Source organism: Pleurodeles waltl, chromosome 1_2 (assembly GCF_031143425.1).
Source record: "Pleurodeles waltl isolate 20211129_DDA chromosome 1_2, aPleWal1.hap1.20221129, whole genome shotgun sequence".
Taxonomy (NCBI): Eukaryota; Metazoa; Chordata; class Amphibia; order Caudata; family Salamandridae; genus Pleurodeles; species Pleurodeles waltl.
The window spans coordinates 937649486-937677174 of record NC_090437.1 but is presented as its reverse complement, the minus strand read 5'-3'; positions in this window follow the sequence as shown (position 1 = coordinate 937677174).

The window sequence follows — 27689 nt, the reverse complement described above, 5'->3', positions numbered from 1 at the left end:
TACTGTTTCTCTTTGTCTGTCTTCTCCTCTCTTAGCTCCTGGTGCTCCTCCCCTGCTAATAGGGCATCTTTCACAGCCCCTTCACCTTACAGCTGTCAGAGCACCCTTCTATCCCCACTCCCAGGCTGCAGAGTCTCCTGGCAGAGTAATTGGGATTTTCAATGTAGTCCAAATAATTTACCCACTGTTCCTTAGGGTGCATAAGGAAGCAAGCACTATTGACCCTGGAGAGCCCCATCTAGTCCTGGTGGTCAGTTGTAGGCAGAGTCCATCAGGTGGCCTCTCCTTCTAGTTGCCCCTGATTCTCTTGTCATTGCCTTCCAGGTCTAGGGTCTTGTTCTAGGGGTTTACAAGTGGTAGTGGAACATTCTTGATCCCAAGCACCCACGGACAATTCCACATTTTCCCTGCATCTCTGTCACAACCCTTCTGCACAGCTTTCTTCGGCAATCTAAAATGGCAAGTGTTCCCTGTGAAGAGCTATTCTGAGGGCCTCAGGTTCACCCCAGGCTGACATCACTGCCAAATCCTATTCCACCAAAACTCATGCTGGGGATGCATATCTAAAGTCAACAGTGGAAACATTTTTCAAAGGCAGATCTCGCTCAGATATTCATGATCAGGATCCTCTTAATTGTCTATTATTGACACAACACATTAGTTGTTCCTGAGACGTTAGAGGTAAGATGATCTCCTTTGCTTACTGTCACATTCCTCCAAGACCAAAAGCATTGTCTCTTTGTGTCAGTTATGATGTGGAGGTTAGGATCAAATGCAGGTTCATCCTTGTGTGCTCCAAAGATGCCACTAATCTTAGGCCATAATGGTATTTTGAATGCTGGACCCCATATATTCTGTGAAAGTTTTAAAATCTTTACTATCAAATGGTGGACCATTGTCAGATTTACTGACTTTTGGTATACCATCTGCAAGGAAGATGTGACTCAATTCAGGGAAAACAAAGTTAGCAAGCATGTTCAGCACCAATGCAACATTATAAAACAAGGAATAATTTCCCATTGCAGTCATGATAAGCAGCCAGTATATATTGGGTCCTCTGTAGTGAACATTCACTTTTGCTAACACACATTCAGAAAAAATGACATTTGGAGCAATTTGTGGAACATGTAGTTTCTAAGTCTTTGGCACACATGACAATCATCCAACATATTTTAACCATCAAATACAGAAAGGGGAATCTTTTTTTCTGGTGTAACAGCTTTTTTTATTTTGGGACACTTTTCCTTGACAGGGACAATAGCTGATGAACACTAGACAGCCGCTTGCTGCTTCTAAGCTGTCTTTCCTTTTCTCAGCATCTACAAGATAATGACAACATTTTAGTACTGCATACTCCTGTAGTATGAATGAGTACTATAATACAATTGCTAATTAGATTTCCCTAATACCCCTTCCTCCTTTTATTTAGATAGGTGTAATGCAGTACTCAGAATCTGTTCACTGGATCAATAATAAAGTACTTACAATGTCAATCCTTGTAATAGCAGACATGTACATAGGTTCATGCTAATTAGTATTAGTGTTGCTTATTAACACACACCTAAGCACATTCAGGAAATGTGGAGAAACACTGCATCCATAGGAGTTCTAGTAATACTTAAACAAACATATCTCATTCAGATGCCATAAAAAAATAACATAAGTGGTGAGTAATAATGAATGCTCCTTGTATGCTAGAGTTCCAACACCTCCTCGTCTAATAAATCATAGTTTGTCACAATCAGATTAATGAACAGTTTTTTCCAGTACTGAGGCCCTTATTGTGACTTCGGCAAATGGAAAAGCCCGTCCCGTGAAGCTGTGCGGTCAGAACACCGCTAGTGTGGACTGCAAGGGGTATTACAAGTTTTCTGCTGCGAAACAACCCACAACATTGACGCTGGCCCATTATAGAGCCAGCAGCAATATTGCAGTGCGGCAGGTGCAGCAGCAAGTGCATGGGCAGTGCAGGAGGCCCCATGGGGGCAGGGAGCCCATCTCTGCCAGCTTTCACATTGTTGTGCAATGACCATGTAAAAGCCGGCAGTGAGGGAGGACTCGCAATCCCCTGTGGATTAAGACGGCAGCACCCCCAGGCTATCAGCCATTGAAAAAGTGGCGGTGCCGGCAGTCCGACTGCGGCACGTTCACCACAGTCATAATGTGGAGGTCAGACTGCCACATTGGTGGTAGTCGAACAAGCAGCGTGAGTCTGGAGGTCCTGGGACTACCAGACTCGTAATGAGGGCCTGAGTGTTTCCCCTTTTATATTTTCTAGGTAGTAGCAGAAGCAAGACATTTTTTTTTACACACAGCAGAGTCAGCAATTCCGATTAGATAAGTATTTTATAAATGTTCCAGAAGCCCTACAAGATCCCATGAGTTTGCCTCCTTTCCCAATGCCTTTCTTTTCTTGTTATTAACAGGGCATGATGAGTAATCCCATAAGAAGAACCAAAACTGAAGACCTGCCGAGACCTGGGAGAACCCAACGCCAATACCGTCAGGAGAGAGGGATGGAAGAGCACCCTACAGAAACAGGACACGGAGAACGGGCATACGAGCCACAGGTAAGTGCTGACCAAGCACACAGGTAAGTGTACTGCGGACAGGGATCTTCATAATGATGAGTAGTCATTCATGGTGCAGCGTGCAGCCTTAAAGGATGCTGTGTATATAGCACACCCGACAGGAGGCAGAGTTTGGTACCTTAAAAGATGACTACTGCCGTTTAGTGGAAAGAGTCACCACGTCAGAGAGAACACTAACAGATATTACCCTCGATCTTCCAGCAATGCGAGAAAAACTGACCATCAAGGAGGACAAAGTCGAGATCCAGGAGCTTTGAAAAGAGGATGCTGAAAATAGATCAAAGAGAAGAATACTCAAGTAATTGGACTGCTGGAGATAGTAGAGGGGAAGAACATGGTGAACTATGCAGAGATCTTGATTCACACAGAGATGGCACCGGAGGGCCTTTAATCATTTTATGCCATGGAGAGGGCGCAAAGTGCCCGACATGTTCTCTGCACCTGGGAGCATCACCACAGCTGGCAGTGGCTATACTGTACTATAGGGCCCACAACTGCATACTGTCTCAAGCCAGGAAGAAAGGGGAAATCAAAGTAGGCAACAGCAAAATCATGATTTTCCCTGACATAACTAAAAAAGTGCAGAAACAATGCTCTACATTTCTGAAGGCTAAACTTTGCTTTAGGCAAATGAGCGTGACTTATGCTATGATGTTCCCAGCACAACTACAAGTAATAACACCAGGTGGATTACAGTTTTTTTTTAAGCCCCTGCAGGAAGTATGGGACAGGATCAACATCCACCTACAGGTTTGTCCTAACTAGTGGTCCCCAGTGCACTCATCTTGGTAGAAGTCAGCAAAGTGAGAAGCTTGGGGTGCCTCCAGAATGGCCCACTCAGGAGAAGAGAGGCAGTGGCAACAGCAACCAGCACTAAAGGTGGTGGCAGCTCTGAATAGTGAAGGGGTGAGTCCAACTGCTTCATTGGGAGAGGGCCAGACTTTGGATCTGCACAGTAGATCTAGCTCCTCTTAAGACTCAGACATTGCATTACCTGATGTGATACCTGGGACAGAAGATTAACTAAGTTGACCTGTTTGGAATGTGGTAAGAGGTGGCTGTACAACCTTTGTGTGAGAACCACTGGGACGTGGTGGGAATGCAGTGTATTATTACTCCTGTTGGCTGACAGAAGGGCAAATTGACTCCTTGATATTACAGGCACTACATAATTGGCTGTACTGGAGGGGGCCCGGAACAGGCTACTCCCTCCTCATACCAAACCCTGTATTATTTTGTCACATGGGTGCATCTATTGACATTGACAGGGAAAGTATAAGTTTGGAGGGGGGTAGTTCACTTACTTGTCCTGGGGAGTGGGAGTTGAGCTGGTTACTGTTCATATGCTGGGGATGGGGATTTATGTTGTGCACCATGGATGATTCAATTTACATGCTATCAGGAGATGCTGAATATTACTACAGTTATCCAGTTCTAGAGGGATCACATGTCTGACTATATACATCTCAGATGGCTCTCCCTAAGAAATATAAAATCCTCTTTTGTATTGTGAGGGGAATGCACACCATGTCCAAAAGGTATAAAGTATTTTCACATATTTGTAGAAGAGGGGTCCTGATAGCCCTTCTTCAGGAAACACAGCTAAGGAAGGGGCAACACTACACTGTAATTTGGGGGGGCAGGCCTATCACACCACCTATTCAGTCTTTGAGGAGGAACAATTGTATGGATACATCTGGGTATCCACTTTCTGCATACTGCTGATCTAATTGGCCCTGAGAGTCATTACGCGCTGGTCACACGTCACCTAGACAGTAGAGATGTTGCCATAATCAGTGTCTGTGCCCTTAATGTGGTCTAAGGGGGTTCCTGGAAGTGCTATCTAGAAAAATGGTCCCCTACCTAGTGGGTTCTTATTATCATGGGATGCGCCTATGATTGTGTGACTGATCCCTTCTAGAGTCAATCCCATCTCCTACTGGGGGACTCTTCAATAATTTGGACAGCCCAGCATTTTTCCAGTTGGCAGTCAGAGTGGGGACTTTTAAACTCCTGATGAATGCACCACACTCAGAAGAGGGACTAGTCTTTCTTCTCGCCCCTTCATGACTGCCATGTGCACTTGGACGAAATTCTTTGCCACCCAGATGTTCATGAATTGGTACGCACTATTGGATACCTATCCAGAACCATGTCTGATCATAACCCAATCCTGCTGAACTTGGGATGGGAATAATATATCCACATGGAAGATGAAACCACAATCCCTGGATGACCCTGTCTTCCAGTAGACGGTGTGACATAGCATTAGACAATACTTTGAGGATAATGCAAGGACTGCATTTTCCCCCCAAGCGCAGTAGGATACCTTTAAGGTGGTGATCCGAAGGACATATAGAGCTGAGTCAGTGGGTGTGAGATGTAATTTATTGTCTGAGGTGTTGACTTCAGAGGCAGCATCAAGAGCTCTTGAGCTGGACAGGCCGGGTCATCCTGACCTCCAAGCAGTGGTGCCGGCACCTGCCGGAACTGCAGCCTCACCAGCCTCAAAATCGCCAAACCACCTGCTGAACAACTACCTCCGATGCATCCTACTAAACACCCGCTCCGCACGCAAACACGCCGTCGAACTTTGGGACCTGCTCAACACCTCCACCCCAGACGTTTCCTTCCTGATGGAGTACTGGATGAACGCCTCCTCCGCCCCAGACATCGCCATAGCCATACCGGATGGCTACAAGATCACCTGCAGGGATTGCACCAACGGATTCGGAGGTGGAATCGCCATCGTCCACAAGAACACCATCAGGGTTACGACCTGCACCGATGACACCCTCAACACAGCCGAACACCTGCACTTCCAGATCCACATCAACCCCAACACCACCCTCAGAGGAACCCTCATCTACAGGCCTCCCGGACCACGGCCTCAGTTCTGCGACTCCATCGCTGACCTCGTCAGCAGGCACGCCCTAGCCTCCACCAATTACGTCCTCCTCGGCGATCTGAACTTCCACCTGGAGAATAACAACGATCCCAGCTCCACCACCCTAATCGACAACCTCGCCACCCTCAGACTCAGACAACTCGTCACTACTCCAACACACTCCGCCGGCCAATCGCTGGACCACGTCTTCTCCGCTAGCCCCCACATCACCTTCAGCCACACCACCAAACTCCCATGGACTGACCACCGCTGCATCCACTTCACCTTCCAGAAAACCACCACGCACCACCACACCCAACAGATCCCCCACCGCAACTGGAGCAAAATCAACCAAGACCAGCTGAACACCAACCTCGCCCAAAAACCACCCACCGAACCTACCAACCTCGCTGCCTGCAACCTCTGGCGCTGGATCGACGACTGCATCAACACACTCACCCCGCTCAATAAATCTTCTAACAGAGCTGCCAACAAGAGGGGCATCTGGTTCACCCAGACCTTCAAGCCTCCAAGCAAACCTGCCGGAAACTGGAAAGAAAGTGGCTCCTCGAGCAAACACCGGACAACAATGCCGCCTTCAAGAACGCCATCTGCAACCACCATCACCTCATCAGATCTGCCAAAAAAAACTCCTTCAAAGACCGCCTTGACAACAATGCACACAACAGCAAGGAGCTCTTCAAAATCGTGAAGGAACTCTCCAATCCCAGGACAAACGACATCCCATCTTCACAAGACCTGTGCAACTCCCTCGACAAGATCACAGACATACATTACAGCTTCAACAGCCAGACCACCCCACCAACCACCGATGCCCTAGACTCTACACCCACCTTCAACTATGACCCCCTGCTCGTCTTGGCCAATGAGAAGGAAGACAACACAATGAAAACCATGAGCACTATCCACTCTGGATCTCCATCAGACCCATGCCCGCACCACATCTTTAACAAAACAAGCGCCACCATCACTGCCCACCTCTGCAAAGTTATCAACATCTCTTTCGAGACTTCGACCTACCCTGAGAGCTGGAAGCATGCTGAAATCAAACCCTTACTCAAGAAACAAATGGCAGACCCCAGGAACTTCCGCCCCATCTCCCAGCTCCCATTCCCGGCCAAGGTCATCGAGAAAATCATCAACAGACAACTGTCCCACTACCTCGAAGAAAACAACATCCTGGACCCATCCCAGTCAGGGTTCCGCAACAACCACAGTACAGAAACCCCCCTCATCGCCGCCACTGACGACATCAGGGCCCTGCTTGACCACAGCGAAACCGCGGCTCTCATCCTCCTGGACCTCTCGGCCACCTTCGACACCATCTGCCTACGGACACGCCTCCACAACGCCGGAATCCAGGACAAAGCACTAGACAGGATCACCTCCTTCCTCTCCGGCAGGACCCAGAGAGTTCGCCTCCACCCTTTCCACTCTGAAGCCTCCAAGATTATCTGCGGCGTTCCCCAAGGATCGTCCCTCAGCCCTACACTGTTCAACATCTACATGGTCCCGCTTGCCCACGTCGCCCGGCTACACAACATCAACATCATCTCCTACGCCGTGGACACCCAACTGATCCTCTCCCTCACCAAGGACCCCCTCTCCGCCAAACCCAACCTCCACAAAGGAATGATGGCTATTGCCGAATGGATGAGGAACAGCAAACTGAAGTTGAACTTAGATAAGACAGAGGTCCTCATCCTTGGTGCCAACCCCTCAGCCTGGGATGACTCCTGGTGGCCGACCTCTCTAGGAGCAGCCCCAACACCACCCAACCAAGCACGCAACCTGGGCGTCATCCTTGACTCAACATTCTCCATGACCAAGCAAGTCAGCGCCGTCTCCTCATCCTGCTTTAACACCCTCTGCATGTTCCGCAAGATCTACAGATGGATCCCCACAGATACAGGAAGAACAGTCACCCAAGCCCTCATCAGCAGCAAACTTGACTACGGAAACGCCCTCTACGCAGGAGCCCCAGCCAAACACCTCAAACAACTCCAACGCATACAAAACACCTCCGCACGCCTGATCCTCGATGCCCACAGCTACATCACTCCCCTTCTGAGAAACCTAAACTGGCTCCCCGTCAACAAAAAGATGACCTTCAAGCTCCTCACCCACGCACCCAAGGCGCTCCACAACACCGGCCCAGCCTACCTCAACAGACAGACCGATCCTTCTCCCACCTCGCCGCCAAGACCTGGAACAACCTTCCACTGCCTCCACGACAGACCGAAGACCTGTTGACTTTCAGGAAGCGGCTCAGGACCTCGCTTTTTGAGCAGTAGCAGAACCCCCTGCAGCTCCTTGAAACCCTCATGGGTGGTAGTGCGCTTTACAAATACACTGATTCATTGATTGATTGATAGAAGGCCGTAGAACATGTAGAGTATCTTAGATGTTTTGATTATAGGGTCTATATAGTCAGGGCTCATGCAGAACAGGTTCACACTGGCTAGTTATTAGTGTGCCTAGAGAACCCCACAAAACAGGGATCAGTGATACTTGAACTCGAAATAGATCAGGGGACCAAACTGTTTAAGAAATCAGACATCCATTGAGAATGTTATAGTTATTATTTGTTGCTCTACAAGAGTGTGACAATGAGAAAGAGGCTGATGTTCAAGCTTGACTCACACCTGTGGATTCCCTCACTTGAAGAGGTGGGGGAATTGGGGAAGATATTACACTGCAAAAGATCAAGGCAGCTACAAGGACTATGGCCGGGGGAAACTTCTGGGACAGATGGACTCCCAGTATGGCTTTGTGCCAAGTATGCAAAGGATTTGGCTCCTAGGCTGGTGGACCTCTGGAGGGCAGCAAAAGTGGCGAGTGAGTTGCTGACGTACTACCTGAGAAGCCTTGATAGTATCAATATGGAAGCCTAGGAAATCAGTGCATGATAAGAGGGCGTATTGACCTCCGTTGATTTTAAATAATGATTATACAATTCTCAGCGAGATGTTAGCCAACAGATGCCTTCTTTATATGTCTATACTTATCCACCCCGAGCAAGCAGGATTTATTCCTTGCTGTAATACGGCAATTAATCTTCAATGTCTTCTTACCATACTAGAATCTAATACAATCACACGATGGGCCACAGTACTTGACCTAGTCATAGAAGAGGTGTTTGACAGCATGGAATGGGCCTTTCTCTCTGGCATAATGGAACGCTTCCAACTAGGATAGGGGTTCATAGGATAGTACTCAGCTCCTGTTGCCAGGTTATGAACAGGGGGCTTCAAATTGGAGGGCTACACAGTGATCCACGGTAGTCGTTTGGGTGTCCTTTATCACATCGGTTGTTTGCGTTAGTGATAGAGGCCCTGGCCAGCTGTGCTAGAGCTGGGAGAGGCTAGAAGGTAATGCGATAGAGAGGCACACACATCATATAGTGTTATATACCGATGACCTGATGTTCCTCCAAAACACGACCAAGGCCTTTGCAGGTGCCAGAGGGCTCCTATACCAATTCAGAGAGCTTTCCGGGCTGCGAGACAGCTCGCTGAAATTGAGAAATTCCCTGTGCTAGCCACTTCTGGCCCACCACAAGCCCTGATGGCATTACAATTAGGCCCGGGTTTAGAACTCCGCTGTCAGCAGAGTTTGCAGAATTCAGGCACTTTGTGCTATGCGGAGTGGTGTGGAGTTCCTGAAATCCGCATTATGGAGCTAAGCAGAGTTCGTTTGCAGGTGCGTTGTTGGGTTTAGGAGTTTTCTCGTGAGTGGCACAAATCTCCTGGGTGACTAGCAGGCAGACATGACACTTTGGCCCTCATTACAACCCTGGCAGTTGGTGATGAAGTGGCGGTAAAAGAAGTTGAATTATGACCACGGCGGAAACCGCCAACACATATAGCCACTTTAACACACCGACCGCCACGGCGGTAGCAAAAAGCACCATGGCGGTAACCGCCAACATCCAGGCGGAAGACAATGTACAGCCCACTCTATTATGAACAGCCTATCCGCCACCTTTTCCGGGGCGGTACCAACAACATCATAATCAAGGCTGAAACAGTACACAGAAGGCAAAGGACTCACCTCTGGAGACTCAAGGAAGAACCACAATGCCATGAAGCCCGAACTGCAGATCTTCCACATGCTGGTCTACCTCCTCCTACACCAGGAATACCAATGCTGGCGACAATGCCCACGGGGAGTACTGCTGCTCAGCAGGGGGAGGGGGGAGGAAAAAGAGAGTGACACACACAGGCAATACGCAGCACCTCCCCCCACCCTCACCCCCAACACCATACACACAAACAGAGCAACAACATTACACATCCATCCAGTGCCCCCCAGGAATAATGCAAGGACAAAAGGACGTGATTTAAGTGAGTGTAATAAGATACAAAACTAGAAATACGTCCTCAAAATTCAAAAGAGTATTTACAGATATACAAATGGAGGGACACTGCCCATTCCATAATGTCCATGGGCCACAGGGCCACATCACATAGGCCAAGGCCCCACTTGACTCCTGCATCAACATGGAGAGAACACTGCTGGGGCATCAGCTCGAAAATATACAGGTACTTTCAGGGGGAAGGGGAATGAGGGGCACCTCAGCCGGAAAATGGTATAACACCACTGGTCTAGGAGGGGGCCACATGCCCTGTGCGATGTCCTGGGGAGTGCAAAGCCACAGTCTCTCAAGTGGGTGGTTTGCCCACTGCTTGGTCCTGGGGAGTACAAGGCCACAGTCTCTCCAGTGGGTCGTTTGCCCACTGCTTGGTCCTGGGGAGTGCAATTCCACAGTCTCTCAAGTGGGTGATTTTCCCACTGCTTGGTCCTGGGGAGTGCAAAGCCACAGTCTCTCAAGTGGGTGGTGTGGCCACTGCTTGGTCCTGGGGAGTGCAAAGCCACAGTCTATTAAGTGGGTGGTTTGCCCACTGCTTGGTCCTGGGGAGTGCAAGGCCACAGACTCTCTAGTGGGTCGTTTGCCCACTGCTTGGTCCTGGGGAGTGCACACCCAGTCTCTCAAGTAGGTGGTTTGCCCACTGCTTGGTCCTGGGGAGTGCAAGGCCACAGTCTCTCTAGTGGAGGTCTTCTCCTCTGGTTCTAGAGGGGGCCTTGTGTCTAGTGTGCTTCATCCTGGCAAGGAGGGGGTGAGTGGATGCCTTCTTCCACTAATTCTGGAGGAGGCCTTGTGCCCAGTGTGCTTCATCCTGGCATGGAGGGAGCGAGTGGATGCCTTCTCTCACTGATTCTGGAGGGGGCCTTCTGCCCAGTGTGCTCCATCCTGGCAAGGAGGGGGTGAGTGTATGCCTTCTTCCACTGGTTCTGGAGGGGGCCTTGTGCCCTGTGATGCAGCAATTGGGAAGTGCAAGGTCACAGTCTCTCACTTGGGTGTCAGACACACAAGAATTGCAGTGGGCAGGATACATAACACTCCATGGAGGCAAAACTACAGTCCATCCGCCGGCAGCGACGGCTGCACAGCGGTGACAGGGCCGGTGCTGGTGTTGCTGCTGCCAGTGGTGGGGAGAGGCTCCAGCCCTTCCCCTGCAGCCTTGGATTGCTGCTCACTCGGGCGGCTGCTTCTGCCAGTGGTGCTGGTAGCGATGCATGTGGTGGTGCTGCTGCCAGTGGTGCTGGTGGCGGTGCATGTGACGGTGTATGTGGCGGTGCTGATGGTGGTGCAGGTGGCTGTGCTGCCAGTGGTGGGGGGGCCTCCAGCCCTTCCCCTGCAGCCTCCGACAGCTGCCCACTGGGGCTGCTGCTGCCAGTGGTGCTGGCAGTGGTTCTGGTGGCGGTGCAGGTGGCAGTGCTGATGGCAGTACAGTTGGTGGTGCTGTCAGTGTTGGGGGGAAGCTCCAGCCCTTCCCCTGCAGCCTCAGACAGCTTCCCACTCAGGCTGCTGCTGCTGCCAGTGGTGCTGGTGGCGTTGCATGTGGCAGTGCTGATGCCGGTGCAGGTGGCGGTGCTGCCAGTGGTGGGGGGAGGTTCCAGCCCTTCCCCTGCAGCCTTTGATGGCTGAAGCGCCATGGTTGGTGGTGGGGGCTCAGATCCTGTCACAACACAAGGCCTCCTGTCCCTCCTGCCTGCAGGGACAGGCCCTTTGCGCTTGCCCTTGCCAGCTGGTGGTGCCTCCTTGCCTTTGCCCTTGGCAGCTGGTGGTGCCTCCTTGCCCTTGGCAGCTGGTTCTGCCTCCTTGCCCTTGGCAGTTGGTGGTGCCTCCTTGCCCTTGCCATGTGGTAGTGCCTCCTCACCCTTGGCAGCTGGTGGTGCCTCCTTGCCCTTCCCCTTTGCAACTGGTGCAGGCACACTGCCAGTGCTGGTGGGTGTCTCCTTGGTGCCTCTCACACCTGCAGAAACTACAGTGGCCGTGGACTGGGTGGCTGAGGTGCTGCCCTGGGTTCTGCCCACCCTGGCCCGAAGTGAAGGACGGGGGGAAGGGTAGGGAAGAGGTCAAGGGTGGAGAGGAAAAGCTTCTTAGGGACACTGGGGGGGGGAAGAGGGTGAAGGTTTGGGAGTGGAAGAAGAGGGAGTGGTTGTAGGAGGAGTCTGTCTTCTGTGTTTGGGTGCAGGTGCATGGGCTGGATGCTGTTGTGAGGTGGATGGCTGTTGGGTGTCTGAGTGCTTGGTTTGTGTACTTTGGGAGGAGGGGGCACAGACAGAGTTGGAGAGGACACTGGGTACGTGTACATGGATGTGGGGGTGGTGACTGCCAGTGAGGGGCGTGCACTGATAGGCATGATGGTGATAGAGGCAGTGGGTGTGAATGTAGTGCATGCAGGTGTGAGTATAGATGCTACTCGGAGGGAAGTGGATGGCGAGGAGGAGGGGGACACAGTGGAGGCAGTGGTTGTTGGTACTTCTGCATCTGGATGGTGTTTGTGTGAGTGCCTGTGGGATGATGTGTGGTGCTTGTGTTTGCCTAAGCCACTCCAGTGTATTGTCTTGGGTACATGCTGGTCTGAATGTGTGCTTGGCATAGGTTGGGGTTCAGGGGAATGGGGCTGGGTAAAGGAAGTTGGAGGGAGGAGGCTAGAGACAGGGACAATGGCTGCCATCAGGGAAGAGGCCAGAGCCTGGAATGATCTATGTTGGGCCACCACACCAGAATGAATGCCCTCCAGGAATGCATTTGTTTGTTGCAAATGCCCTGCCAGGGCCTGGATGGCATTCAGAATGGTTGACTGCCCAACAGAGATGGATCGCAGGAGGCCAATAGCCTCCTCACTCAGGGCAGCAGGGCTAACTGGGCAGGGCCTGAGGTGCCTGGGGCGAAGGAGATGCCCACCCACCTGGGTGAGCGGGCACTGGAAACACACTGAGGGCCTGCTGGGATGGCAATGCTTGTACGGGGGTGCCAGCTGTACCTGTAGTTGGGGTGGCCTCAGAGGTGTCCGCCACCACCAGAGAGCTTCCATTGGAGGACGGATCACTTTCAGAACTGTCCCCTCCAGTCTCCGCCATGGTGCACCCCTCGCCCTCCGTCCCACTGATGCCCTCACCGTCAGTGGATTCGGACTCCTGGGCACTGTTGGGTGCAGCTCCCTCTGTCACCAATGCCTTTGCTTCTCCGCCAGATGATGCTAATGCACAGAAGGACAGGGTGACAAAACAAAAAGAGGGGGAAGAGACAGAGGATACACTTGGTCAATGCCAGCAACAACACCACCGTTGCGTACACAACACACAGGGGACAGCCCAACGCCCTGGGCGATGCACTACCAGTCAGAATGCTAGTCACAAGGCCATGGACAGTAATATCTAACACCAGTTGCAGCATACTTGAGACTCACAGAGCCCTGACAAGTAGTGGATGCCCACTAGCTTGTTTGGGGGTGGAGTGCATCAGCCCCTGCCCAACATGGCACCTACCCTGCAATGTCGGGCCTGGCCTATGGGCACCAACAGGTGCACATCCCTCACCCAGAGACCACCCCTCCAGGCGCATGTAGTATATTGGTAACTGTACTCAGCCCCTTGTGGCTGCTGTGATCCCTCAAGTGCCCATCCAGCTCCGGATAGGCCACCGCCAGTATGCAGAACATCAAGGGGGTCAGGGTTTGAGGGGCACCCCTTCCTCGTTGGGAGGCCATCCCCAGCTGGGCCTCTGCCGTCTTCCTTGCCCAGCATCTCGGGTCCTCCCACCATTTGCGACAGTGGGTGCTCCGCCTGCCGTAGACCCCCAGGGTCCACACGTCCTTGGCAATGGCACACCATATACCCTTTTTCTGATGGGTGCTGACCTGCAGAAAAATACAAACAGAAAATGGTATCAGTCATACCGTCTGGCCTGTTACAGTCATGGCCCACCATATCCCTCCCATCCCCTTACCCACATATGTTGCCCACCATACATGCAGCACGCTGCCCAGGACGCCTCAACCACCCCCTCCTCACACGAGGCCTTCACACTCAGCACTCCATGCATTCATGCCCCATGCATCGTGCTCACAGCGTACTCATCTGTTGGCCTGAAGGCCCATACAGCATTCGGTACTGGGGTAGGACCCCATCCACCAGTCTCTCCAACTACGCAGCGGTGAAGGCAGGGGCTCTTTCCCCAGTGACTCGAGCCATGGTCGGTTCCAGACACAGGTCACAGCAGCACGGCGTCCATCACCATTGGCTACTGTAACCCATATGGCAAAATAGTAACCAATGAGGAGTTGCCCAGCGGTACTCGACCGCCTCCCGCAACGGTGCAAAACGTCTGTGACATTACCTCATTTCCAAGTGTCCATCCACACAGGACCGGCATCCTCTATTTCGGGGGAGGGGGGGCAGGCCATGGCACCTAACTGCGTCACAGCAGACATGAGCAAATTTTGGGACTAAACATCAACATACTGTTTCTGTCACAACATGCAATGCTTTGTACATTGAGGAAATGTCAGAAACTGACCAGTTGCTCATCGTTTTGCCCCCTAGATTACAACTGCTGAGGATGAATAGGAGATGGAGACATCCCCTCGTCTACAGGCCCCTAGTGGACTTGGTAACAATGGAGGACAGGCATATTATCCTCACCAACAGACTTGATGTAGCCAGAATCCAAGAGCTGTGCGCCCAATTGGAGCCAGACCTGATCTCAGCTATCCTTCAGCCCACTGGGATCCCCCCTCTTGTGCAAGTCCTATCTGTGCTCCATTTCTTGGCAACTGGCTCCTTCCACGTGACAGTGGCCTTAGCAACAGAAATGGCACAGCCAATGTTCTCAATAGTGCTCACCAGAGTGTTGTCTGCTCTGATGAAACACATACACAGCTCCATTGTATTCTCCTAGGTGGAGGATTTAGCCACAGTGAAAGGTGACTTCTATGCAATGGGACATATCCCCAACATTGTTGGGGCTATTGATGGTACACATATTGCCTTTGTACCCCCCAGAGAAATGAACAGGTGTTCAGAAATCAAAAGAGCTTTCACTCGATGAATGTGCAGATAGTGTGCCTGGTGGACCAGTACATCTCCAATGTGAATGCAAAGTATCCTGGGTCTGTGCATGATGCCTTTATCCCAAGGAATAGCAGCATCCCATATGTGACGGCTCTGGATGTTAGTATATGGGTGTGTTGTTGGCCCAAAGGGTTAGTGTCTGGCTAACAAGTATCCCTCTGTATTTACAGGTGACTCTGGTTACCCCAACCTCTCATGGCCACTGACCCCAGTGAAGCATCCCAGGACAAGGGCAGAGGAACGTGGGCGAAAAAGAAGAATTATAGAGCGAACCTTTGGCCTCCTGAAGGCCAGGTTTCGGTGCCTTGATCTAACAGGTGTTCCCTGTGCTACTCACCGGAGAAGGTGTGCCAGATCATCGTGGCATGTTGCATGCTGCACAACCTTGCCTTATGTCCCCAGGTGCCTTTTCTGCAGGAAGATGAGGCTGGGGATGGGCCTGTGGAAGCGTTGGAGCCTGTGAACAGTGACAACGAGGAGACAAAGGATGAGGATGTGGACAACAGAAGATCTATCATTCAACAATACTTCCGGTGACACACAGGTAAGACACTGTAACTTCACCTTCCATTGCAGTTTTGTGTTGTAAATTTCCTCTGGCAGGCTGCTGTTCCCACTACTATGGCCAGTTACTGTACCCTTTGACATGTCTATTCACAGATATCTGTGCCCTACTCTGGCTCCTGGTGTATTGACTACAGCACAATACAGGTCATACCTATATATACATTACTGTACAGTATAATTGCAATGTCTACAGATTGTTAAAGGAATACATACTTAAATCATTTGACATACTACATACTTGTATTTTTTCAAAGGGTGTTTATTTAATTGCTGAGAAGTAAATGGGGATGTGCAATGGGCTTGGATGATGGTGGAGGAGAGTCCAGGATAGAGTCCAGTCTATTTGTATCACAGGTGCATTGTCCAAGGGGGCATAGGAAGGGGAGCAATGGCAGTTCAAGGTGGACAAGGTGACAGAGTGGGACACAAGGGTGACAATCAGGAGAGTCTTATTTCCTGGTGGGGGTCTTGGCAATGTTCTCTGGCTTCTTCCTGGATCGCAGGGACCGTTTAGTGGTGGTTCTCCTTCTGCAGGGGGAGGAGTCCTGGTAGCCTTGTGATCCTGTGCTGGGGCCTCCTGTCTACTAGCGTCAGTGGACGTGGAAGGCTGTTCATCGGTGTGGCTAGTGTCAGGGGCCTGTTGGTGTGCCACTGCCTCCCTCATGGTGTTAGCCATGTCTGCCAGCACCGCTGCAATGGTGACCAGGGTGGTGTGGATGTCCCTCATGTCCTCCGTGATCTTCAGGTACTGTCCCTCCTGTAGCCGCTGGGTCTTCTGCAACTTGGCCAGTATATGGCCCATCGGCTCCTGGGAATGATGGTATGCTCCCAGGATGTTGGTGAGTGCCTCATGGAGAGTCGGTTCCCTGGGCCTGCCCCCCGTTGTCGCACAGGAGTCCTCCCAGTTTCCCTGTTGTCCTGTGCCTCTGTCCCCTGAACCGTGTGCCCACTGCCACTGACCCCAGGTCCCTGATCGTACTGTGTTTTTAGGGTTTCTTGGGGTCCCTGTAGTGGTGGACACACACTGCTGATTGACGTGTCCTGGGAACAGAGGGATGGGCCCGCTAGGTGGGTGCTGTGGTGGTTTTTTCTTAGGGGGGAGGCTCTGTAGTGATATGGGACTGTGGCTGGGTAACCGACTGTCCGGAGGTCCCTGATGGGCCAGGTTGGTCATCCAGATCCAGGCAAGCAGAGCTGCTGTCATCACTGTGGGACTCTTCTGGGGGGGGACTGGTTGTTGCTAGCACCTCTTTGTGTGCTATTGTGCTGTTTCCAGCCATGCATGGAAGACTTTGCGTTTACTCATGTTGCCAAAACAGTCTTTCTTGTGAGCACTACAGCTCCAAAACTACTGACTAAGGGTGAGGCTTGTTTGCTTGGGTGTGCACCTATATTTCTTTTTACCTCAATTTGATTTATAGTGGTGCATGGCCTGGAGTTTAAGTATGGGCTAAATTACTTATTTTTCATATCAGTTGATTTTTCATCCTTTGTAAAACAGAAATTGTCGCACAGCTCAGTACCCGGCCTTTTCTGCATGCTTATAACATTTGCAATATTATTTTGCGATGTGGCCTAGATTTACAAAGGGCCATCCAGCCAGTAGGCCCAGTACTAGTAGTCATGAGTGCATGAAATAAATATTTTAGTGGCATTTGATTTTAAAACTTCCTTTAGGGCCAGGATGGCATTGGTTTAAATCAAAAATGTTGGCTTTCTTTTGCAAAAAATGTATATGTTGTGTGGTAATATTCAATGACATAGAGGATGTGTGTACTGTTCTTGTGAAGTTTTTATAACTCAGTTAATTTTCGTATTTTTCATTGCTGAATTACTGCTAGTGTTTTCTTCAGTGTTACCACCATGCCTCCTTATAGCTAGTGTGTGTGTGTGTGTGTGTGTGTATGTTTGTCATCGTCCACCATTGGTCTTTGTTCTCCATGCCATATGGCCAGGGGACATTTTGTGTAGTCTATGTCCATAGGCTTGCATGTGTTCTTTGTTCTCCATGACTTCTTAATCGCAGTTGTTTGACCATATGGCTGGCAGACATTTTCTGCATCCAGACAGTGTGTCTTTGCCATAGGCTTGCATGTGTTCTTCTTTGTTCTCCTTTCTCCTTGTTGTTTGACCAAGTGTAGCCATTTTGTGCATGCAGTCAGTGTTCCTTTGCCATAGGCTTGCATATGTTCTTTCTTTGTTCCCCATGCCTCCTTGCTCTTTGCTCTTGTTGCTCGACCATACGGCTGGCGTCCATTTTGTGAATGCAGTCAGTGTTCCATTGCCATAGGCGTGCATGTGTTCTTTCATTATTCACCATGACTCCTTGCTCCTTGTTGTTTTTGTTTGACCATGTGGCTGGTGGTCGTTTTTGTTTGACCATGTGGCTGGTGGTCATTTTGTCCATCCAGCCAGTGTCCCTCCCTTTGCCATAGGCTTACGTGTGTTCTTTGTTTGCCATGGCTTCTTGCTCCTTGTTGTTTTACCATGTGGCTGTTTGACATTGTATGCATCCAGCCAGTGTCTCTTTGACATACGCTCATATACAAACATTGTTAATTATTGCTCATTTGATTATTTTAATTTTACATTGTCATCTTTTAATTTTATTGTATATATTCATGATTTATTTAGATTTTTTATTCTATTATATTTAATGGAATTTTTACTTCATTTTTGAATTTCTATTTTGTATTTTATTTTGTCATTTTAATTAATTTTTAATTTTAATGTTGTTTATTTCTTGTTTTTATTTTAATGTTTCTTTTAGTTGTGTAATATTTTTTAGTTTTTTAAATTTTGTTGTTGTTTATTTCATTGTATTTAATTCTGTATTTTGCCTTGATCCACCCAACTAACCACATCCATAACCATTCTTCCATCCATCCATCCACTAAAGGCGCACAGCTGCACTACAGCATTGAGTTTCCTTAGGTGTATAAGAATTCCATTACCTCCTGGACACCCTGACTGTGGCACACTGTAGAAAAATCTCTGCAGCATAATTCATTTTTTTAAGATTATTTCATTTTCCTACACCCCCTTTCTGTCATAGGTTTTTAAGAATTCTTCTATTTACCCATGCACATCTCTCTGACTAACACAGGTGTTTCTTTTAAAACAGATCGAGATAAAGCAAAGAGCTATATCTGTATCTTGTTAAAAAAAAACTTTGAAATTCACTTAAAAAACAAAAGGTTACGGGGGCATTATAGTTAGACACACATTTAAAATGTACAAATCCATAGAAATTCACCAATTACAGCTAGAGTTACCTCAAGTAACTATAACTCGTGCCCTAAGGTAACTATAACTTGTGCCTTCGCCTCGCTAATTACCCCACAAATTATGGCAGTCATGACATCTTTTATGAGATAATTGATACACTATATATATATATATATATATATATATATATATACATATATAAATGTATATATATATATATATGTATATATATATATATATATATATATATATATATATATATATATTATGGTTTTACTTATGCTGTGAGAAATGTATGTTTATATATCCATAATATTTTAATAATAGATGTACAGGATTTAAAAATGTAAAAATCCATTTAAAGTTAACCCATGTTCCATTTTTATGCTTAAATATGCATGTTCTTTCATTCCTGTTATACATGTTCATGAACGTGAGTAAGCACTGCATTTTTAATCATGCACAGTTATTTAGGTGCATGGTTTGAGTGGTCTGACTTAGGGTCTCCCTCAGTGTAATCACCAAGATGAAACGAAGACCAGGGAGATAAAGTACACAACTCCCTATCGATTTATGAACACCGTGTTTACTGTAGGCTCCAGAGGTGTCAGAATATCTGTATATGTTAGCCAGTGTTTATATTAGGGAGGTACCAGAGAGAGCTTTCAACTACATACAAGCTCAACCTTTTTCAGTGGTCAGGGAACTAGTGGACTAATGTGCTTACCATCAACAGCCTGCACATGTTTTAAATCGGGAAGCCCTCACTCGTGTTCGCTCATTCACTCATTGATACCAGAGCAGCAGTAGAGAGCAAGAAAGGAACTGCAAATGGATTGCTGTAGCAGAAAGTTTGGACAGCAAGAAGTGATGCATGAGTATAAAGAGTGCTTTTTGAAATGTGGTCCTGCATGATGCAGATTTTCCACCACTCTGCACCAAACTCCAACAAAGTTGTAGCTGTAAACTTGGCCTGAAGGGCTTGCCTGTCTCATATAGTTCTCTGCAGACAGAAAACGTTTCCCACTGTCCATAAAGGAGGTACTCAAAATTAACCCAGGACCAGCCTAATAGCACTTTGAGACAAAATTATTTCCAGTGAACAGATTGGCATTCCAGGGTGGGCAGCAGAACTCACTGACCACAATAGAGACTACTGCTGTGTAGAAGCAGCATAGGCAGGGACCGCCCATGGTTTAAATACACAACATACACGGCTGAACCTTTATCCTTGTGGCTTATTCAACAACCACACAGCATACACTTATGTCACATTTGGTGCTAATTTATGTGACCAATGCCCCCACCACTTTGTGGTACTGGAGAGTCCAGAAACATGAAGCCCTCTCTTGACCTTGGCATTGTGTTGTGTTCGGACAACCTGTACTACACATACTGGAAACAGTTAGTGATATCCTGACTAAGGGGGTGAATCTGACCCCGGCGGTCACGGACCGCCGGGGCCAGGGTCGGCGGGAGCACCGCCAACAGGCTGGCGGTGCCCCGCAGGGCATTCTGACCGCGGCGGTATGGCCGCGGTCAGAAAGGGAAAACCGGCGGTCTCCCGCCGGTTTTCCGCATGGGGATTCTGACACCCCATACCGCCATCCTGTTCCTGGCGGTTCTCCCGCCAGGAACAGGATGGCGGTATGGGGTGTCGCGGGGCCCCTGGGGGCCCCTGCAGTGCCCATGCCAATGGCATGGGCACTGCAAGGGCCCCCGTAAGAGGGCCCCAAAAAGAATTTCAGTGTCTGCTGTGCAGACACTGAAATTCGCGACGGGTGCAACTGCACCCGTCGCACCTTCCCACTCCGCCGGCTCAATTCTGAGCCGGCGTCCTCGTGGGAAGGGTTTTTGCACTGGGCTGGTGGGCGGCCTTTTGGCAGTCGCCCGCCAGCCCAGTGCAAAACCCAAAATACCCTCAGCGATCTTTCGACCGCGGAGCGGTATTTTGGAGGGAGGAAGTCTGGCGGGCGGCCTCTGCCGCCCGCCAGACTCAGAATGACCCCCTAAGTCCTATGAAAGCCTCGGTTCTCATCTCCGAGAGCACCACATTATCCATAATTAAATAATCTATCATAACTCACAATTTCTGGGTTATTGACTATTATATCTTCAGTGGTACCTATAAGCATGATTAAGAAGTGTCATGGCAAAAGTGATCAGTGAATTCTACAGTATGGTGCAATAAAGATTCACTTGTGGCCCTAAAGATGAACACAAGGCACCAGACACCCGAACATGAGGAATGACTTTACGGCTGCCCTAAAGTTACTACTGAAGAATTATGGAAACAATAAACTCTTGTCCGTATTCTACAGGTGTATTGTCTAGAAATGTGGACCAATATGGAGTGCATCTAGTTTTAACTTTCACATTCCAGGTTTCTATGTACAATTATGAAAATCAGTAAAAATACAGTCACTCCATACCTAATAAAATGTTTATACCAGTTTATAACGCTGGTCTGTGGCACTAATAGACAGGGGTACATTGGAATGTTCAATAAACTCTCACCTCAGGCTATCAGAGAAAGCTTTCACTCCAAATTTGGAAATGCAACATCCGCCTCCCACTATGGTTAGCCTGCCTAATGCTCTGGGCATATTGATGCTCTTTCCAAGAGGCTTCCTCACAAGAGGGAGTAAATGCAGATTCACATCAATCAGCCCAATCAGGTTCACCTCAATTACACGGAAGAAGTCATCCAGGGTCAGCCACTCATTGGGAGCCACTGGTAATCCCACCCCAGTAGCGTTCACCAGGCCCTGCAGACCTGGAAATAGAAGATTAAGGTGGTCATTACAACCCTGGCGGACGGTGTTAAAGCAGCGGTAAGACCGACAGCAGGCCGGCGGTAAAAAAATTGCACTTACGACTGTGGCGGAAACCGTCAACAAAGACAGCCACATTAACACTCAGACCGCCACGGCGATACAAACAAACAGCACAGCGGTCACCGCCAACAGACAGGCGGGGGACAATGTACCGTCCACACTATTATGACAGGCCAATCTGCCACCTTTTCTGGGGCGGATTCACCGCGGATAAAAACACTGCGGAAACAGGAATTTCAAAGGGAAAACGCTCACCTCTACACACTCCACGAGGAACTAGGACACCATGAACCGGAACTCCAAATTCTCCCTGCGATAGTCTTCCTGCTCCTCTACCAGGAGCACGAACGCCGGTGACGAAGACCACGGTGAGTACAGCACCTACGACACAGGGGAGGCAAAAAACAGGGACACACACACGCAACACCCCCACCCTCACCCACCACAACACACACACTAATGCATATCAATACATCACAGTTACACACCCAGCCCCCCCGGAAGAATGCAAAGACCAAAGAAAATGAGTGTAACCATCGGAATATATTAAAAACAAGTAGGCAGAAATATATATATACACAATGTACAAAATAAATACCAGGCATAGTAGTCCTGGTACTGCACAATGAAAGTCCGTGGAACACCGGGACCACACGGTATTGGCGAGGCCCACACAAGATCCCCGACCATGACGGAGAGAACACTGCAGGGGCATCAGACAGCAAGAAAACAGGCACCTCAGGGGGAGGGAAAGGGGGGGCACCTCAGCCGCTTGAGTGCACAACGCAAAATCCACGAGGGGGCCACATGCCCACTGTTCAATCCTGGGGAGTGCAAAGCCACAGTCTCTCTAGTCTCTGCAGTGGGTGGCTTGCCCACTGTTCAATCCTGGGAGTGCAAAGCCACAGTCTCTCAAGTCTCTACAGTGGGTGGCTTGCCCACTGTTCAGTCCTGGGGAGTGCAAAGCCACAGTCTCTCAAGTCTCTACAGTGGGTGGCTTGCCCACTGCCTTATCCTGGGGAGTGCAAAGCCACAGTCTCTCAAGTCTCTACAGTGGGTGGCTTGCCCACTGCCATATCCTCGGGAGTGCAAAGCCACAGTCTCACAAGTCTCTACAGTGGGTGGCTTGCCCACTGCCATATCCTGGGGAGTGCAAAGCCACAGTCTCTCAAGTCTCTACAGTGGGTGGCTTGCCCACTGTTCAATCCTGGGGAGTGCAAAGCCACAGTCTCTCAAGTGGATGACAGTCTCCACTGGTTCTGGAGGGGGACTGGTGCCCAGAGTGCTTCATCCTGTTCAGGACAGAGGTAGTGGATGGATCTCTCCACTGGTTCTGGAGGGGGACTGGTGCCCAGAGTGCATCACTCACCCTGTGACGGACCCAGTTGCGTCAGTGCCCCTGCCGCTCATGGGCTAGCGGTGCTTGAGATGGCGGTGCCCTATGCAGCGGTGCTTGAGATGGCGGTGCCCTGTGCAGCGGTTATTGAGATGGCGGTGCCCTGTACAACGGTTCTTGAGATGGCGGTGCCCTGTACAGCGGTGCTTCAGATGGCGGTGCCCTGTTCAGCGGTGCTTCAGATGACGGTCTACATTGCAGGGTCTCAGCTGCTGGCGGTCCTTCATGGCCCAGCGGGGCTTGTGCTGGAGGTCATTCATGGCCCAGCGGGGCTTGTACTGGTGGTCCTTCATGGCCCAGGGGGCCTTTTGCTGGCGGTCCTTCATGGCCCAGCGGGGCTTGTGCTGGTGGTCCTTCATGGCATAGCTGGCCTTTTGCTGGCGGTCCTTCATGGCCCAGAGGGGCTTGTGCTGGCGGTCCTTCATGGCCCAGCGGGGCTTGTGCTGGAGGTCCTTCATGGCCCAGCGGACCTTTTGCTGGTGGTCATTCATGGCCCAGCGGGCCTATTGCTGGCGGTCCTTCATGGCCCAGTGGGGCTTGTGCTGGTGGTCCTTCATGGCCCAGGGGCCCTTTTGCTGGTGGTCCTTCATGGCCCAGAGGGGCTTCTGCTGGCGGTCCTTCATGGCCCAGCGGGCCTTTTGCTGGCAGTCCTTCATGGCCCAGCGGGGCTTGTGCTGGCGGTCCTTCATGGCCCAGCGGGCCTTTTGCTGGAGGTCCTTCGAGGCCCAGCGGGGCTTGTGCTGGTGGTCCTTCATGGTCCAGCGGGGCTTGTGCTGGCGGTCCTTCATGGCCCAGCGGGGCTTGTGCTGGCGGTCCTTCATGGCCCAGTGGGCCTTTTGCTGGCGGTCCTTCATGGCCCACCGGGGCTTGTGCTGGCGGTCCTTCATGGCCCAGCAGTTCTTGTGCTGGCGGTCCTCCATGGCCCAGCGGGCCTTTTGCTGGAGATCCTTCAAGGCCCAGCGGGGCTTGTGCTGGCGGTCCTTCATGGCCCAGCGGGGCTTGTGCTGGCGGTCTTTCATGGCCCAGCGGGGCTTGTGCTGGCGGTCCTTCATGGCCCAGCGGGCCTTTTGCTGGCGGTCCTTCATGGCCCAGTGGGGCTTGTGCTGGCGGTCCTTCATGGCCCAGCGGGGCTTGTGCTGGCGGTCCTTCATTGCCCAGCGGGCCTTTTGCAGGCGGTCCTTCATGGCCCAGTGGGGCTTGTGCTGGCGGTCCTTCATGGCCCAGCGGGCCTTTTGGTGGCGGTCCTTCATGGCCCAGAGGGGCTTGTGCTGGCGGTCCTTCAGGGCCCAGCGGGGCTTGTGCTGGCGGTCCTTCATCGTCCAGCGGGCCTTTTGCTGGCGGTCCTTCAAGGCCCAGCGGGGCTTGTGCTGGCGGTCCTTCATGGCCCAGCGGGGCTTGTGCTGCCGGTCCTTCATGGCCCAGTGGGGCTTGTGCTGGCGGTCCTTCATGGCCCAGCTGGCCTTTTGCTGGCGGTCCATCATGGCCCAGCAGGGCTTGTGCTGGCGGTCCTTCCTTCGTGGCCCAGCGGGCCTTTTGCTGGCGGTCCTTTATGGCCCAGCGGGGCTTGTGCTGGCGGTCCTTCATGGCCCAGCGGGTCTTTTGCTGGCGGTCCTTCATGGCCCAGAGGGGCTTGTGCTGGCGGTCCTTCATGGCCCAGCGGGTCTTTTGCTGGCGGTCCTTCATGGCCCAGAGGGGCTTGTGCTGGCGGTCCTTCATGGCCCAGCGGGGCTTGTGCTGGCGGTCCTTCATGGCCCAGCGGGCCTTTTGCTGGCGGTCCTTCATGGACCAGCGTGCCTTTTGCTGGGGGTCCTTCATGGCTCAGCGGGGCTTGTGCTAGCGGTCCTTCATGGCCCAGCGGGCCTTTTGCTGGTGGTCCTTCATTGCCCAGAGCGGCTTGTGCTGGCGGTCCTTCATGGCCCAGCGGGGCTTGTGGTGGCGGTCCTTCATGGACCAGCTGGCCTTTTGCTGGCGGTCCTTCATGGCCCAGTGGGGCTTGTGCTGGCGGTCCTTCATGGCCCAGCGGGGCTTGTGCTGGTGGTCCTTCATGGCATAGCTGGCCTTTTGCTGGCGGTCCTTCATGGCCCAGAGGGGCTTGTGCTGGCGGTCCTTCATGGCCCAGCGGGGCTTGTGCTGGAGGTCCTTCATGGCCCAGCGGACCTTTTCCTGGCGGTCATTCATGGCCCAGCGGGCCTATTGCTGGCGGTCCTTCATGGCCCAGTGGGGCTTGTGCTGGTGGTCCTTCATGGCCCAGGGGCCCTTTTGCTGGTGGTCCTTCATGGCCCAGAGGGGCTTCTGCTGGCGGTCCTTCATGGCCCAGCGGGCCTTTTGCTGGCAGTCCTTCATGGCCCAGAGGGGCTTGTGCTGGCGGTCCTTCCTGGCCCAGCGGGGCTTGTGCTGGCGGTCCTTCATGGCCCAGCGGGCCTTTTGCTGGAGGTCCTTCGAGGCCCAGCGGGGCTTGTGCTGGTGGTCCTTCATGGTCCAGCGGGGCTTGTGCTGGCGGTCCTTCATGGCCCAGCGGGGCTTGTGCTGGCGGTCCTTCATGGCCCAGCGGGCCTTTTGCTGGCGGTCCTTCATGGCCCACCGGGGCTTGTGCTGGCGGTCCTTCATGGCCCAGCGGTTCTTGTGCTGGCGGTCCTCCATGGCCCAGCGGGCCTGTTGCTGGAGATCCTTCAAGGCCCAGCGGGGCTTGTGCTGGCGGTCCTTCATGGCCCAGCGGGGCTTGTGCTGGCGGTCTTTCATGGCCCAGCGGGGCTTGTGCTGGCGGTCCTTCATGGCCCAGCGGGCCTTTTGCTGGCGGTCCTTCATGGCCCAGTGGGGCTTGTGCTGGCGGTCCTTCATGGCCCAGCGGGGCTTGTGCTGGCGGTCCTTCATTGCCCAGCGGGCCTTTTGCAGGCGGTCCTTCATGGCCCAGTGGGGCTTGTGCTGGCGGTCCTTCATGGCCCAGCGGGCCTTTTGCTGGCGGTCCTTCATGGCCCAGAGGGGCTTGTGCTGGCGGTCCTTCAGGGCCCAGCGGGGCTTGTGCTGGCGGTCCTTCATCGCCCAGCGGGCCTTTTGCTGGCGGTCCTTCAAGGCCCAGCGGGGCTTGTGCTGGCGGTCCTTCATGGCCCAGCGGGGCTTGTGCTGCCGGTCCTTCATGGCCCAGTGGGGCTTGTGCTGGCGGTCCTTCATGGCCCAGCTGGCCTTTTGCTGGCGGTCCATCATGGCCCAGCAGGGCTTGTGCTGGCGGTCCTTCCTTCGTGGCCCAGCGGGCCTTTTGCTGGCGGTCCTTTATGGCCCAGCGGGGCTTGTGCTGGCGGTCCTTCATGGTCCAGCGGGTCTTTTGCTGGCGGTCCTTCATGGCCCAGAGGGGCTTGTGCTGGCGGTCCTTCATGGCCCAGCGGGTCTTTTGCTGGCGGTCCTTCATGGCCCAGAGGGGCTTGTGCTGGCGGTCCTTCATGGCCCAGCGGGGCTTGTGCTGGCGGTCCTTCATGGCCCAGCGGGCCTTTTGCTGGCGGTCCTTCATGGACCAGCGTGCCTTTTGCTGGGGGTCCTTCATGGCTCAGCGGGGCTTGTGCTAGCGGTCCTTCATGGCCCAGCGGGCCTTTTGCTGGTGGTCCTTCATGGCCCAGAGCGGCTTGTGCTGGCGGTCCTTCATGGCCCAGCGGGGCTTGTGGTGGCGGTCCTTCATGGACCAGCTGGCCTTTTGCTGGCGGTCCTTCATGGCCCAGTGGAGCTTGTGCTGGCGGTCCTTCATGGCCCAGCGGGGCTTGTGCTGGCGGTCCTTCATGGCTCAGCAGGCCTTTTGCTGGCGGTCCTTCATGGCCTAGTGGGAGTTGTGCTGGCGGTCCTTCATGGCCCAGTGGGCCTTTTGCTGGCGTTCCTTCATGGCCCAGAGGGGCTTGTGCTGGCGGTCCTTCAGGGCCCAGCGGGGCTTGTGCTGGCGGTCCTTCAAGGCCCAGCGGGGCTTGTGCTGGCGGTCCTTCATGGCCCAGAGGGCCTTTTACTGGCGGTCCTTCATGGCCCAGCGGGCCTTTTGCTGGCGGTCCTTCAAGGCCCAGCGGGGCTTGTGCTGGCGGTCCTTCATGGCCCAGCGGGGCTTTTGCTGGCGGTCCTTCATGGCCCAGTGGGGCTTGTGCTGGTGGTCCTTCATGGCCCAGCGGGCCTTTTGCTGGCGGTCCTTCGTGGCCCAGTGGGGCTTGTGCTGGCGGTCCTTCATGGCCCAGCGGGGCTTGTGCTGGCGGTCCTTCGTGGCCCAGCGGGTCTTTTGCTGGCGGTCCTTCAAGGCCCAGCGGGGCTTGTGCTGGCGGTCCTTCATGCAGCGGGGCTTGTGCTGGCGGTCCTTCATGGCCCAGCGGGGCTTGTGCTGGCGGTCCTTCATGGCCCAGCTGGCCTTTTGCTGGCGGTCCTTCATGGCCCAGTGGGGCTTGTGCTGACGGTCCTTCATGGCCCAGCGGGGCTTGTGCTGGCGGTCCTTCATGGCCCAGCGGGCCTTTTGCTGGTGGTCCTTCATGGCCCAGTGGGGCTTGTGCTGGCGGTCCTTCATGGCCCAGAGGGGCTGGGGCTGGCGGTGGCGTCCTGGGCAGCTGGGCTGGGGCTGTTGGTGGCGCCCTGGGCAGCTGCGCTGGGGCTGGCGGTGGCCTCCTGGGTAGCTGAGCTGGGGCTGGCGGTGGCCTCCTGGGCAGCTGGGCTGGGGCTGGCGGCGGCCTCCTGGGCAGCTGGGCTGGGGCTGGCGGTGGCCTCCTGGGCAGCTGGGCTGG